Raw genomic sequence first — 11,920 nt, 5'->3', positions numbered from 1 at the left:
CATAACTAACCAGACTGTCATCTGAACACCTTTGCTGGGGCCATGGTAATGAGAATTATTCAAATGCAATCATAAAAATGAGGCCAGCTAGCAAGGCATGGGGAGGGGTGATGGAGGGAAGGATTTCTTGCCAGTTTTAAGTTTTATATTTTTCGGGGAGTTCTCGACTTGAAGTCCACAGAACATTTCACCTCATCTCGGTCCCATCGGCACCGGATGTCTTGGATCTCTGCTCCGGTGGTTTGCCAAGGAGGATGGGGCACGGGAGGGGCGGAACAGCGCGCCCGAGTTGCTAGGGTGGGCTACGCTCGCCCTCCGGAGGCAGCCCCGGGGTCTGGAGGCTTCTTCCTTCCCCAGCGTGCGTGCTGCCTCCCTCCAGCAGCCTCGGGCCGCGCCTGGTTTCTGAGCCGAGCCTCCAGTAGAGGGAGACACTCCAGCAGCTCCTCGACTGGGAAGCGGCCGGGGCCGGGCGTGGGTGGGGGGGGGCAGGGGGGTGGGGAGAAAGGGGGAGTGGGGAGAGGGGAGGTGTGCGGTGGGGGGGGGGGAGTCCGGGGGCGGGTCCCTGTGCCGCTGACGTCCCGAGCAGTGCTGGGAAGTATAGGCTGTGTTGTCACGCCGGTGTCAGTCTGATGAAGATTGGCATCAGGTAAGCTGTCATTCATTTCCATGTCAGAGACGCTTTTGCAGGCGGCGGCGGCGCGGCGCGGCGCGGCGGCGGCTGCTGCTGCGGGCGGCTGCCTCAGAGCGCGTGTGTTTTATTCCAGTCCCCAAGCCAGAGTATTATTCATTGCGACAGGGCAAGAGAGGGAGAGAGGGAGGCAGCAGGGAGGAGAGAGAGGGAGGCGGCAGGGAGGAGGGAGGCAAGGAGCAGTGAGGGACGGCGGGAGCGTGCAGAGAGGAGCTGGGGAAGCGCCCGGAGAGCGCGGAGCGGAGCGGAGCGGCGCGGCGCGAAGGCCGGCCGGGCCCGCGGGGAGGCGGCGAGAGCAGCGCGGGCGGACGGCGCCCCAGCCCTCGGGGCGCGCAGCTCCGAGGCCGCTGCCTCGCCCCGCGCCGCTCCGCTCCGCTCGGGCCGGTGGCCCGGCGCGCATTGTCCGCCGCCTCTGGCCGCCGGGCTGCGGACTCGGGCTGCAGCGGGCCCGAGACCCTGCGGCGGGAGGGCCGGGAGCTGGACTCCGGGATCCGGGAACAGGGACTCGCCCGGCGGGCGGCCGGAGTCCCGGCCCGGGCAGGTCCCGGCTGGGCGCTCGGCGGGGCGGAGGCTGAAGTGCGGGCGGGTACCACGGTCTCTTGCCCGGGGTTTCGGGAGCCTGTGGTCGGCGCTTACTCGGCGTCATCTGCCCGGAGCTGCTCTCGGTGGCTGGAAGCGGGAGCGGCTCCTAGCTTGGGGCCGGGTGGCTGCAGGCGAGGAGCGGCGACGGCGTCCTGCGGGCCTGGGAGGCAGGGTGAGGGAAGGTTTGCAGGAGGATGCGTGGGCACAGGGGAACGTGTGTGGGGCCAGGAAAACCAGGACCCGAAGGGCCACGCGCAGGGACCCTAGCCCGGGATAGGGCCAGAATTTATAGTCTCAGGCTTTCCGAGGATTGTTGGGGGGGAGTCATTGGGGCGGGGCGGGGAGGCATAAGGGCTTTTTGGGGAAGGTTGGGAATCCGAAGAACTCTAGGCTCCAGACTCAAAAATTCGTAAAAGAGGAGACGGAAAGCTGAAGGGGATGGAGCAGGGTCCTGAGTGCACCTCAAAGTTTGTGTTTCGGGAATCCTGGCTCACAAACCCTCGCAGAAACAAGCACTGTGAAGCCACGCTTTCTGGGTCTCTTCACTGGAGAGCCAAGAGTTCCCGTGTGGCGGGAGACGTGGGCTGGGAATGGGAGGGGGCAAGCGCTGAAATGAGAGCTAGGCTTAGGGGCAAGGTAGAGTTTGGCTTGTAAGAGTTAGGCTGCTTTCAAAATTGGGATTGAAGGGCCCGTTCCATACACTCCGGCAAGAGCAGAGGGCTGGAGATAGACACTGGGGTGCCCCAGGTTAGATCAAAGGCTAGTATCGGGAAAATGAGTGAGTTTTAAGGATTCAGCCACAGGATCAGGACTCTTTATTGGGGTTCAGGCTGTTGGGACTGGTGAGGGTTGCGCGTTCGGGTCCTGACAGCGAGCGAGTGGAGAAGCTTTTACGTGGGCAGTGGAGTGCTTGACCCGAATCGTGCATGGCAAATAAGCCCCGAATGCCTATTGCTTCTCCCCCAAAGCGAATCTAGGGAAGAAAGAGGTTTGGGGCGCACAGGACAGGGCCCTGTAGGAGAAAGATTCTGGGAAGCCTTCACATCTAAGAGACGTTCCGGGTGGAGAGAGAGGGCAGCCCCATGGAGCTCGGCGTGTGTGGGAGGCCCTCACCCTGGTGTGCTACCGGAGCCATTGGGGGCTTTAGGCGCGGCGCGGCGCGGCGAGGCGGCCGCTGGTGCCCGGCGGGGACCCAAGTCTGCGACAGTGAGGGAGAGGTGAGCACTCCTAGCTAGTTGCTGCACTGGGCCTGGGAAGTCGCGCTGCCGCCGAGGACTGGGTACACCGGAACTCCGGTACCTTGATCAGAGCTGCCGCCTTTTCAGCCACCAGCGAGCGCTGCAGGCTTCTTCCCCAGGCCCTATTGGGAAGCCCACAGGCCTAGCCATCAGTGCCCCAGCGGGATGAGAAAGTTCGAGGTTCCCTACCCTCACTCCTTGTTTCCTTGGGACTTTTTCTTTTTAGGCTTTCTGAATTTCTGGATGTTTTCCAATTGCTGAAAGCCACGTTTCCCACCTTAGGTAGATCCCCGCCCCCCCCAAATCTGAGAAATGATGGTGTTCAAAAACAACACTATATAGTACCTCAAGCTCCAACATTTAGCTCTCTCATTCTGTCTTTTTGCCTGAGGCCCCAGGACCTTGGTGCAAGTGGTTGTGTGTGTGTGCGCGCGCGCGTGCGCACACACACACACACACACACACACACACGCGCGCGCGCGCGCGCTTGTATTTGAGTTTGTATGCATGGAAGTGTCTCGTTTTGGAATTCATAACTCACACACAGCTGCATACGAAAGGCTCGGGCATAACTCTAAGACATTTGAGGGTGAGGCGGGGTCTCGACCCCGAGGGAGGTTATCCTCTGTTCAACTAGGTATAGAGTGTGTTGTGGGGTAGAGGTTTGGGGGGATTTGAGATTTTCTTCTAGCGATTTTCTGCCCTCCTTCAACCCGCACACTCGAATCTCTGGCTGGGAAAGCCAGGCAGACCTTACTGGGTACTGAAGACCTGGACCCATGAATGGCCGCGATGGGCCGGGGCGCGGCAGCGAGAGAAGCCGCGGCGGAGCTCCAAGGCTGTTGTTTTCCAGGCTTGGAATTTGTGCGCGCTTTCTCCTGCGGTGAGCGGGGGAGGGAACCGTGACCCCACCAAGACTCCCTGGTCACCGCCTCCCCTTTGTGAGCGCAAAAGGCATGGAAGCCTAGAGAAAGAGGAGCCGCTCCGAAGGAGGGCGAGGCGAGGCGAGGCGGGGGGGAGGGGGGGAAGGGCGGGGGGTCACTGGAGGGAGATGGGCCCAGCAGTGATCACAGTAAAATGCCTTGTGCAAATTGCAGTGAAGTGTACCCAACTTGAGACTGGCTGTTTTATGATCCTTTCTGGGACTTTACTGCTTCGTGCTTTTAAGTCTATAGATTGTTTTAAGTTAATGAAAGTGCTGCTTTCAAAAGAGGCTTTTATTGTACGGCAGTGACAAACCCAGTACCTCCCCTTTACTCTTCCGAAATAGGCCCGTTTTAGTAGGATGGAGGTTGGTGGGGTTCCCGCATGGACAGTGCTTGGGGGGGAGAGCAGTGTGTGACAATGAGAATGAATAAAAGCCAATGTCTATGTAATCCAGAAAGGCGAGTTTACTTCTCCCCTGGACCAGTTTTTCATCTGTACCTTCCTTGTATTGCCTTCTGGGTTCCCCCTGCCCTCCCCCAGTGGAGCTTTAAAGGCTGCTTGGTACCTCCTCAGCCTCCTCCCTTTATGTAGGCCTGACCCTATTCTATTCAACCTAAACTGGATTTCAGGATTTCAGCCCGGTTGCCAATTCAAACTGCAAATAAAATATTTACTTGGGCCCTGGGGGAGGGGCTTTGCATTGCATTCAGTAAGATAGATGTGTTCAAAGGGCTGGGAACCTAAAGGAACAACAAGACAGGCTGTTTTCTCAGAGCTTTTACCCCTTTTCAATTTATTTGGCACAAAAGGTGAGATGACAAGGATTTTGACTAGGTTCTGACACAGAAACTGCAGCAGGGCCCGGCTGTGGCTTTGACCGCATGTCATAACCATTTAAACTGTGGTTAGTAAAGCTTCTACAAGCTGGGTCTCATTAACTCTACACCAGTTGCCTGGAAGTTCAGTAGCAATAAATTGTATAAACACATTTGAAGTAAGTTAGTGATGAAATAAGGAGAATTACTGTCTTGTGAGTGGAGAATCCTGAATTCATGGAGTTCTAGCTTAACTGGAAACATACCTCCTCTCCCTTGGCCTTGAAGTTTATGGGTGCACCACAGTGTGTGTTAAATTTCTTTCTGCCATGTCCATCTTCAACTTGGGGCTGTAACTCATTAGTTGCCAGAGAATGCTTAGAAAGCAGAAGGTTGGTTTTAATGGGGGGTCTCTATTAGCTCAATTTAGGAAGCCAACCAAATTGACCAACCTGACTTCCTTACTCTTCGTGAAGGCAGCAGCTTGAAATACAAACAGCCCCAGAGCAGGGGTAAATTAGATTTTTAAATGTTAGAGGTTTAATAATCCTATGTTGTTAGCAAATGAAATTGTTTTTATTAAAGAAACAACTAATAAAATTTACAGGCTTCCAACATGTTGCAAGATTTCCTTGTTATTTATTTAGCTCTCTCAACACACACACACCTTTTAGAAATTCAACCTTCAGTTTTGGACTTTTGTTCCTGATACATTTAATCTGGAGTACAGTTTTTAAATAATTGGAAAAGGGTAGGAAGTGCGATTATAAATTTTCCCTTTTCCTCTGCCATGTCATAAGTATTAGGACACTGCAAGATGTGTGTGTGTGTGTGTGTGTGTGTGTGTGTGTGTGTGATGCAACTGCTGGAGGTGATGGCATGTGAGGCAAAGTGTTTGCTCAAACAAAATGCAGATCCCAGCATGGAGAGGAAAAAGAGGAAGTGATATGGAAAATTAAAGCATTACCAGTTTCCATGACTCTTGGGTCTAGCTGATGCACCATGCTTTATATAAATACTTCACAGGAGATCTGTGACTTGTTGAAGATGGAGTTATATTGAGAAGCAAAATTTAGAGGGAAGGGCTGCATTTGCTGGGTTCTATCCAGGCAGCATGACCAGGATGGTTGTGATGGGGTTCTTTAATTTAATTAAATCTAATACTTGATGGGAAAGGGAGGAAGGAAGGACGGAAGTGGTTGGTGATAATCAAGGCTGGTAAGCCAGTATACTGAGCTAGTATCTGGGCTGGTATCTGGGGGTCTTGCAGCTTCACACCACATTCCTGCCGGGCTGTATGACTTCAGTGGATCATTGAGCTGCTGGATCTTGAGTTTAGCAAGTGTGGAGTGGAATTTAGCTTACAGAGTCTTCATTAGGCTGGGAGGAGTGAAGGATGAACATGAAACCGGCATAGGGTGCACTGCAAGTGATGAAGAAAATGGAGATAGAGGCTTCCCAGCAGCAAGGTCATGTTCTTCCACACACTTTTCTAACCCCCTTTCCTGGCTGTAGAGCCTGCTCCACAACTCACATGAATTCTAAGGCTTCAGGGAAGGGACAACTTCTGCTTTTCTTTACATCTTTGAATTTGAAAACCCTGCTGCAATTCAAGAACTTATCACCCTGTCCAGACAGGGAGTTATGGCCGAGTTGGAACCATCGTGGTTTTCACTCATGTCCTCTGGAATATTCTGGATGTCTTGGATGCACACAGATTCTGACTTGTCAGAGATGCAGCCCCTGCCATAGGGAGTGAAGCCTACCTCTGACTAGTGTGTGACATCTGGTCTGGCTGGGGGGATGGGTGCTGATCTGGAGTGAGCCACAGCCTGGACCTTGCTTAGCAATCTCCATGCTGGCAGATCAAAGCAGATTCTGGGTCTGAAAACCCAAGAAGTTACACCCAACACTTTACAAAAGTGCATGCTGGCTTGCAGAATCTTTCAGTTCCGGTGCCTGAATTTTAAAAGCAAGCCCTGATATGGAGTCTGATGGAATGTTTGTCTTTAATTCCCCTTAGTCCACTGGGGATTCCTTGGGGAGAAGTTTTTCCTCCACACATTCTTCTAGCCAGCTAGTTGCAGGCAACATTTCAGTCTCCATTTTGATCTGGGGTGACGGAGAGCCAGGAGTAGGCTAAGATCCAGGATAGGGTTAGAAGCTGCAACAGTTGGAGGCAGAATCCTTTTCCCAGAACCCTTCCAGGACCCCCAATGAGAAAGCACCAAGCACTGGAACAGCTCAGTTTATGTCTGGACTTGGATCTTGGGAAGAGCTTGCTGCAAATGTGTCTTCAGGGGTATTTGCAGCTTGGCTTAGATGCCTCTCCCCAGGCCTTGCCTGCCTGGGTTTCTAATTACAAGAAGGACGTTGCCGCTAAGACCTATCTCACTAAAAACACATCCCTGTGTGTATGAAGAAACCTTAAACCAAGCAGGATATTTTAAAACTGAAGCAATGAAGATTAGATTAAGTCTCCACCAAACAGCATAGTTCTTGTATTATTTTTGGCTGGAATGTGGAGAAAAACAGCTGGCCCTGGGGCCCTGGGCAGACTCTTGAGGCTTTGGATGGGGATGGGGTAGTGGCGTAACTGTTAGTTCTCTGCCTAGTAGGAACATGGCCAACTTCAGTACAACTCATTCAAAGTGGGCTGGGGGAGGGAGGAGCAGAAGGGAGAAGGTTTTGCTGCGTGTGTAGGGGGGTGGTGGTGGCAGATGCCAGTGGGCCAGCTAGTGGCCACAGAATCTCCAGGTCACACAGCACCAAGAAAGCTCTTCAATTCCCACCTCATGAGGACATAGCCATGTTTAATTTGTGCTTCTGCTGTCAGGCTGGGCATATCCAGCTGTCCTCAACATAGCTTGTGGAGGGCCTTCATGTATTGGACTTTAATTGGGTAGAGAGCGGGAACAAATAGTTGCTCAAGATCCTGGAGCTAGAGCCCAGAAATCTGGCATTACAAGCCCTTGTCCTTCCTGTTGGGCAGAGGTAGAATGGTGTTCGTTCACTCTCTCAGCACACACTTCTAGTACCATTGGTGTATGGGCATGGTCCTAACCATTGAGGGTGCAACAGCAAAGACAAAACCAAACCAATGGAGTTTGGCCTCCAGAGGTAGAGATGGGGTGGCGGAGGGGGGCGGCGGCGTTCTCAGGCCTCTTATCAGACAAACTGCATTCACAGCCCCACCGTGCAGTTTACTTGTATACTTTTAGGCAAGTTGATTGAGATTTTTGGTCCAGTTTTCTCACTTGTAAACTGGGGGATAACATAATATAACTTACAAGATCACAGAAAGATCATCCTTAAGTACCCAGCACTGATTCAAACACAGAGAGAGCTTCAGTCCTGACCTGCCTCCCCAGGAGTGCACAAGGATCAGTTGGTGGCTTGTCTAGCTTCTTCCTTTTACTTCCCTGAGGCAAGGGATGGCCAGCAGGGGACTGAGGCTGTGGTGGAAAACAGATGCATAGATTTCTGGGCAGCTGGGGTCAGGAGACAGATAGAGTACTCAACTCAGGAGGGTAGGACATAAAGAGAGAAAAGGAGCCCACCCATTGTGAGCCAAAGAAGGTAAGAATGGAATTGGAAGGTGAAGTAATCTAAACAGGGTGGTCTCAACCAGCGAGTGCCTTCTGGGGAGGAGAGCCCCAGCAGTGCTTGAAGGGCTGGAGGGGGAGGGGTATAACCTGAGATTCCCTAGGTCGCAGTCCTCTGAGCTCCCTGCATAACTGGGGGTGGGGGTGCTGGGAAGGGGTTGACTAGAAGGAAGAGCTCCATCCTCCTGATGATTCCAGATGGACCGAAGTGGGTGTTGTCCCAGCAGCACACAAATCTCCCTGTTGGGGACCTGCTTCTCTTACACATGAGAGAATTTTTCTGTTGATTTATCAATAATAGTACAATGCGATGCTCCAGTTTGAGTTCTCAGTGTCCTGTAGTCAAAGCATGTGATGTCTTCAGCAGTAGAGTCTACCATCTAGTTCTTGTAGGTAATCAAAAGCCTTGGCAATGGCATGTATTGTTTTAAGGTATCCCTGACTGACAATTCACTGGAAGGTATTCCATCCCTGGCAGTGGAATTTTTTTTTTTTTTTTAACAACCTATGGCTTCTGGGAATAGCATCATCCACCTCCACAGGGTATTTCTGCCCAAACTCTCTGTTTTTAAACATATATATTTTTTTCCATCAAGCAAAGAAGTAGATTTCCATATGGCTTATTGACAACATCTTTAATTTTTATTAACCCTGCTCTCACTCCCTCCTCTCTTCCATTTCTTCCCTGATATTCTGCCGTCTACTTACACACCTATTATATCCTCCTCTTAAGTCCTTTCTTCTCCTCCCTTCCTCATGGCCTTTTTCTGGTTTCTTGGCCTCTATCTCTGATTCTTACTCCAACTCATACATATCTAAATATTTGAAGCTGGGATCTGCATGAGAGAGAACATGCAGTGTTTGGCTTTCTGAGCCTGGGTTACCTCACTAGCATAATTTTTTCCAGATCCATCTGTTTTCCTGTCAATTTCATAATTTCCTTTTTCTTTACAGATCAATAAAACTTCATTGTGTTATGTACCACATCTTCATTATCCGTTCATCAGTTGATGGGCATCTAGGCTAGCTCCATTTCCTAGCTATTGTGAATAGAACAACCATAAACATGGGTTTGACCCTCTTGCTAGCCTTCCTGGGACAATTAGATATGTTCTGGCTGAAGACCTGGTTCCAGGAGGCAACATTTTCAATGTGAAGGTCATTGGCTTCATAAAAAACAGCATTTCCTTCTTCACTGAGACAGCATAGAGTTGGTGAATATTTGTTTCTTTCTTAACAAAGCTCACTCCCATTTGCTCTTCTGAATTTTATGAAGCAGGTCAAATGGCTATCATTAAGTCATTTTATATATAAGAGAAACTGAGGCTCAAAATAGCTATCTTGGCAGGTGAGCCTGCTTCTCTGTGAGCAAAATGTGTCCATGGCATGGCTAGGTCTCTCTGACAGATACTGTCCTTTCTTTTTCTTTGTAGAAACTAACCCTTTGCTGAGCCCTAACAGCTGCTTTTCTAGGCTCTACCTATTTCTCTCCTGAGAATCTTTTCTTACAGGAACAAGCTCAATTCACCTCCCCCATCATCAGCCTTTTGTGTGACAAATGGCTGAGGACAGCTGCTGGCTGTTATGGAAGCCAAAACCTAGAAGACCTATTTTTTTTTTTTTTTTTCAAATTTCCTCAGAGCCTCAGCTCAGATGGTGCTAGGTTAGCTAGCACAAACAAAGGTAGATTTAAGCACTATGGGCAGGGAGGGGTGGTCATGAGAGCAGGTGGGGGTGGTCTAGCAACAGGGACACGTTGATCTGCTCCTGGAAGCTGTACCCCCCTCACCCTCCATGTCCCATGTGGGTAAAGAGAAGGCCCTAGGGAATTCATGTTCAGGACTTCAGCCCATCTATCAGACATCAACCCTGGGAGATATCAAAGGACTTTTAGGTGAGGAAGCCACAGGCTTCCACCTTCTATATTGGCACAGTAGGTCTTGGGTAAAGTAGGCAAGGAAGTGCCCCTAGAGATTCCTCTAACATCAGTGTTATTGCTGAGCACTGGTTGTCCTGGCCAAGTATGAATTCCACAGGCTTATTCTTTTTCTTTTTCTTTCTTTCTTCTTTCCTTCCTTTTTGAGGCAAGCTCCCCCCTTTTTATGAGAGAGAGAGAGAATTGGTGCACCAGAGCCTCTAGCCATTGTAATTGAACTCCAGATGTGTATACCACATTGTGCATATGTGTGACCTTGCACTTGCATCACTTTGTGTGTCTGGCTTATGTGGGACCTGGAGAGTCAAACATGGGTCCTTAGGCTTCACAGGCAAGCACCTTTACCACTAAGCCATCTCCCCAGCCCAGAGTATTCCTTTTCTAAAGCTGATCTTATTCCTCTCACACTGGGACTGCAACTCTAAACTCAAGATTCATGAGACTGAGGACAAAGACCTTGATGACAGGGCTTGTTCCCACTACTGTGCCCTCCCTGAGGATCTACTGGTCACTCAACAGGTGTGGTCTGCTCATGCTATCCATTGGTGCACAGCAGCAAGGAGACCAGGAGTGTAGCCTTGCTTCACCAGACGAATGCATTACACACCAGGAACAAGCTGTGTGACTTTGCAGTCTCTTAGTTTCTCCCTGTGTCAGCATGCTCATTGTAGGAGAAGAGGCAAATGGATATAAAGATACTACTCAAGGCATCTGTGGGTCTGCTGTTTGATGGGAATGCTGTGAGCTAACCATGCTAAAACCATGGTAAAATATGTCTGGGGACATTCAGCACATTAGTGATGGGCCTGGATACCTCCAATCAGATAGGAGGATGGGAAAGCATTCAGTGATTTGGGTGTAGGGACTGGGGAGTTACTGCAGAGGGGTCCTGGCTGAACCCTCTAATTTGTGGGAAGATCAAGGGACAGAAGCCAAGCAGGAGAGCCTGGTGGCATGGGAGCTGAAGGCTGCTGCTCTCTCTGGCCCTGTGGCAGTGTGAACAAAGCATGCGTCTTGGCTTCTCCTTGGCTTCTAGAGTTGGGAGAAGATGGCTAGCAGGACATCAGCCCCACCCTAGGCCCTCCTGACCTATGAGAGGATTCTGGAAGAAAGCCAACCAGTGTGATAAGGTCCCTGTAGCCCGAAAGCTGGCAGAATGCTTTCCATGGTGTCCCATGGCTGGGGCATGAATTGAACCCCAGTCCCAGGGTTCCCAGGATATAGCTTCCTCGCCTGCACTAGCATGGATCCCACTGGGAAACACCTAACACCTGTGCATGGCCCTGAGATGGAGACCACTACTTCTCTGACTTCCGCGTGGTCGGGGAGCACCTTTTTGAGCTTGAACTCCTGGTCTTCTGGGATGCTTTTCAAGGTAATTTCCATTAGATTCCAGGGGAAAGACAGAGGAGCTCCTGTGTCCCAGGCAGTACCCCAGGGAGTGGCTTTCTCTTGCAGGCCTAACAGCAGGGCACTTTCCCAGCATTCATGTGTCACAGAGTCTTTGAGCTGGTCTCTCTGGCTCAAACTGGTAGAGCTGGGCTCTGGAGAGGGAGGAGGTGGGCTACAACAGCTCTCTTGCAAAGCTAGGCACAGGACGAGGAGGCTTCCTGAGCCCTGGGAATGTGGAAGCTGTGGAAGAGCCTAGCACCAAGGCCACAGACTAGCTAGGGCTTTTGCCCCTTTCACTGATTTATGACCGCAGATGCAAAGTGGAGAGAGCAAAGCTCAGAGAATTTACAGGAGACTCACAGTAAGTTCTGAACCACTCTGGCTACAGCATCTTTCTGGGTCCAACAAGCTTTGCTGCTGTGCCAGGGAGTTTGTGTGTGTGTGGGGGGAAAGTAGGGGGAGGTAACTGGGTTCTTCCATCTCCTTTCCCTGGATTGGGGGTTGGGGTTGTGCTCATCACAGGGTCCCCATGCACAGCTGAGGGTGAGCTCTAGGGCTCTGGGTAGAGTAGGTCAAGGGTGACGATGGGGATGAAAGTGGTAGAGAACAAACCAAAGGCTGAAGCTGGGGTCTGGCCCAGCCACGTGTTCAGTGTGTGACAGTAAAAGCTGGTCTCGCTTTCCCTATCAGTCAACTAGTGGTTGGTGACACCTCCTGACAGGTCATAGAGAAGATCC

At 51.2% G+C, this 11,920-nt stretch overlaps 1 protein-coding gene across 3 annotated transcripts in view; it reads left to right on the top strand.

The window, feature by feature from the left end:
• Positions 1–573: 573 nt before the first annotated feature.
• Positions 574–11,920, top strand: part of Pknox2 (PBX/knotted 1 homeobox 2) — a 315,376-nt gene continuing 304,029 nt past the window's right edge. Inside the window, exon 1 of one of the 3 annotated variants that reach the window (XM_045145311.1) lies at positions 574–646. The gene's annotated coding sequence lies outside the window, so the exon portion shown is untranslated. The remainder of the gene's footprint in view (positions 647–11,920) is intronic. The other 2 variants (XM_045145309.1, XM_045145310.1) reach the window with 2 other exon arrangements.

This window comes from Jaculus jaculus, chromosome 3 (genome assembly GCF_020740685.1).
Source record: "Jaculus jaculus isolate mJacJac1 chromosome 3, mJacJac1.mat.Y.cur, whole genome shotgun sequence".
In the NCBI taxonomy this organism is placed as follows: domain Eukaryota; kingdom Metazoa; phylum Chordata; class Mammalia; order Rodentia; family Dipodidae; genus Jaculus; species Jaculus jaculus.
This window is presented reverse-complemented; position numbering and strand designations above follow the sequence as displayed.